The sequence below is a fragment of the Apodemus sylvaticus genome, chromosome 23 (assembly GCF_947179515.1).
Source record: "Apodemus sylvaticus chromosome 23, mApoSyl1.1, whole genome shotgun sequence".
Lineage (NCBI taxonomy): Eukaryota > Metazoa > Chordata > Mammalia > Rodentia > Muridae > Apodemus > Apodemus sylvaticus.
In genome coordinates this window covers 55,465,510-55,469,374 of record NC_067494.1, presented here as the reverse complement: position 1 = coordinate 55,469,374, position 3,865 = coordinate 55,465,510, and the positions used below count along the sequence as shown (strand labels likewise).

General features: G+C 38.8%; 1 long non-coding RNA gene across 1 annotated transcript; it reads left to right on the top strand.

Annotated features, from left to right (window-relative positions):
- The first annotated feature begins 1,050 nt into the window (after positions 1-1,050).
- On the top strand, positions 1,051-3,408 carry LOC127674069 (uncharacterized). Its single transcript, XR_007975279.1, has 3 exons — positions 1,051-1,158; positions 2,409-2,548; positions 3,316-3,408. It is a non-coding gene; the product is annotated as an uncharacterized LOC127674069 (long non-coding RNA).
- The last annotated feature ends 457 nt before the right edge of the window (positions 3,409-3,865 follow it).

Genomic DNA, 3,865 nt, shown 5'->3' with positions numbered 1-3,865 from the left:
GGGGAAGTGGGAAGGGATGGGTGGGAGGACAGGGGAAGAGAAAGGGACTTAAGGGACTTTCGGGGAGTGGAGGGCTAGAAAAGGGGAAATCATTTGAAATGTAAATAAATTATATCGAATAAAAAAATAATTGCTATTTCTACGTATTGGTATTGAATACTTTATATAAATTATTTCTGTGTATCAGAATATGTACCTACAAAGGTAAAAGTATTCCTACTCTACAGAGGATTCAATTTTTTTTTTTTGTTGTATGATTTTTTATTTGATATATTCTTTATTTACATTTCAAATGGTTTCCCCTTTCCAGGATCCCCCCTCCCTGAAAGTCCCATAAGCCTTCTTCCCTCCCCCTGTTCCTCAGTCAATTCCTTCCCGCTTCCTTATTCTGGTATCAGATGATTCATTTTTATTTGATTATATTAATCTGATTAGCAAACTGCAGAGCTGGGCCAGGTGCCTCAGACTCTGTTATATTTGTGAATTACTTTAGTGACTTCCCAAGTGGATAGACTACCACAGAGCTCCTCCAGATTAAGAGAGGCTTGGGAAATCCAACACTCCCATGGAAGGTACTAGAATACTTAGAGGGGACCTGGAAGCAGGTGATACTTGCACACTGAGCTATAATGGTGCAGCTAACTTTTCTGGAGGATATTCTATTTTGCACATATCTACTGTCCCACATTCATCCCATGTCATAGATGAGAATCCTGAATGTCAAATTCAGAAAACACAACATTTGTTGGCTTTGTTAAACAACATCTTTACATTTATGAATATGAAATTTTTAAAGTAAATGTTTCAGTTAGGAAGTTAAGAGTTGAGTAATGAAGAAATGGCCATTTCTCTATTTCATCCATTAAATAGTAGAATTTGTTTATTGTAATGTAAGGAAAACTTCCTGTCCTATATGAAATGAAGGCTTTGAGGTTTGAAAGACTCTCACCATTCCAAGTACACTCTTATTTCATGCTTATGTTTCATGATGTGTGTCCTCAGCTTCCTGCTCCTGCTACCCTGAATTTGGTGTGCCATGGTGGACTCTCATCCTTCTGGAAATGTGAGACCAAATAATCTTCTATGAATCGCCTTGGCCATGGTATTCCATTGCAGCAATTGAATATGCATAGAACATGTGGAGGACTGCAGACTTAGGTACTGGTAGAATCTACTTGGGTCAAATGCCTACCACACATAGCCTAGTTGCTTTTAATGGAAAGATAGCCTACAATCGCCTTTTAAAAGGTCAAGTGCTGATAGGTCAAAGGGGAAATAAAAGTTCAGTTGTGAATTAGGAGGAAGAAAGAAAGGGAAAGTTTTAGAATAATTAACTAAGTATTCCTCAAATAGCTTTAAGATGGGAATAATTAAGCCTAACAAATTTGAATTGATAAATTTAAATTTCGGTTACTCAGAAGAATTTAAAAATATATATCACTATGGAGCCTGAATGTATTTGAATTCTTTTTGGGCTTGAACTGACTCTCACAGGAAAAAGCAGGTGCTCTCCCAGTTAGCTATACATCCATCCCTGAGCGGTAGATACTGGAGGGTGTGCCTACTGCACAGACATCTTTAAATAAAAGGAAGCTTGGTGTGTTAATTTTTAACTTTTTAAAATTTTCTATTCAACAGTATGTAATAATGGCTCCTCCATGTAAGAATACAGTCTTTTTTTTTATAGGCTTGTAATGTTTATTGTGTTAGTGTGAATAACTATTTTAATAGTTCTTCCTATGTTTATCACACCACCAAGCAAGATTCTTCTTGAGATTCTATAGCACGTTTTTATAAAAATTATTTATTTTGAGAATTTTCTGCATTGGATTTACTATAAATTTTTAATATAAGAATGGATTTCATATAATAAATGGATTCAGTTAGACAAATGTACAACTAGGAACTGGCTTAGTATTTATCAGGTAAAATTTCGAGTGGCTTTGTTTTTTTCTTCTTCCTTCATTTTTCTGCTAGGGTATGAATGTGTTTGCCTTTCAAAAATGTATCTGTTGAAATCTCATGATTGCAGAAAAGGGGTATTTGGGGGAACTGGTTAGATAATGAGGGTAGAAGCTTTATGAATGAGATTACGCTCTTCACAAAGGGATTGATTATTTGCCTTATGACAGAAGTAGACATTTTAAGGAAACAGATTTTTTCCTGCCTTCAAGTATGCTTCTGTCCTGAACTGTGAGCTGTATTTTCTCCCTTGTCTATAACACACCTATTTATGGTATTTTATGGTTCAAGTTGGACTGAGGTATTTGCATACTATAAAGAATATAACAAATATGTATCTGAAAGAATTCTTTCTCTACCCTACTCTGCCTAAATGTGCTTTGTGTGGTATATGAAATATTTTAAGAGATTGTTCAATTACATTCTTTATTATTCCTCCCTCAAAGAGAGACAACTGAGAGAAGCCAAGGGATCCAGGCAAGGTGTGAAATCTCCACTTCATAAAAGAAATTTGCTAGACATACAATCAGGCGCTGATTCACCACTTTCTACTGTATTGATGAAGAACATTTTAGCCTTATTTCCAGTAAGTTATGACACCTTGAAATTTTCCATGATTTCACTTGTGATTGATTGCATTAGCGAAAGAGCTTAAGGCACCAGAAATATGTGCCCAACCTGGCTCCAGACAAAACCAGAATGTCCTGCCCAGAGCCAGGGCTCATCAGTGAATGATGAAGAAGTTCATGGATCTGGCACAGAGAATCTCACTGCTAAAGTTGGATTTTCAAAAAAACAAAAGAGATGTGTACATGCTTCACTTTTGAAAAGTCACAAAAACAAAAATAAGACAATTAAGTTCTAGTTTAGGTCGGATCACTTTTCTAGATTCTGATTTTAAAAACAAGAAAGAAGTTTTGTAGTGTGTTGCCCTCTAACAAAAACCTCTCACAAATCTTTTTTTATTTGTTTGTTTGTTTTTGTTTTGATTTTCAAGACAGGATTTCTCTGTATAGCCCTGGCTGTCCTGGACCTCACTCTGGACCAGGCTGGCCTCGAACTCAGAAATCCTCCTGCCTCTGCCTCCCAAGTGCTGGGATTAAAGGCGTGTACTACCACTGCCTGGCTACTGCTCACAAATCTTGAGAAAATAATGTACACAATCGCAATTTCATATGCCAGGGAGGTACCAGTGATTTTTAGTTCAATAATTTTTTTAAATTTTCTTTTTTTAGGGTCAATAAATTTTATCAACTTGAGACAATCCTTGAAATTTATCTCTTTTCAAACATCTGAGATGAGTACCGTCTCACCTTTTAATAAATTAACACTTTGTGTTTTTTTGTCTGCCAGCCCACTGGACTCAGGGCCTGTGTCCTGCCCAGGGAGCTGTGGAAGGAGAGAAGCCCTGCGGCCATACTCGCTGCCTGCTGGGACACAAAAGGATCACTAGGTACTGTAACACCCTGAGCTTTAGATTTCTGGTGGTGCAAACCGCCAGGGGTCTGCTTGCACTCAGGAACTGAGCACGTAGGCAGCTTTTGTCTGCCAGCCCGCTGGGCTCAGGACCCGTGTCCTGCCCAGGGAGCTGTGGAAGGAGAGAAGCCCCGCGGCCATACTCACTGCCTGCCAGGACAGGAAAGGATCATTAGGTACTGTAACACCCTGAGCTTTAGATTTCTGGTGGTGCAAACTGCCAGAGGTCGGCCTGCACTCAGGAAGTGAGCACAGAGGTGGTTCATCTGCAAGCCAGTCCATTGCAGGACCTGTGTCCTATGTGAGAATCAACAGAGGGAGTGACCCCCACCACAACTTCTTCCCTCCATAATAGAGCAGAGAACACCTGGTTGACCTTGACAACCTAAGTATAACATTGCTTGAGGCCAGACTGAGAAGGGCTCCA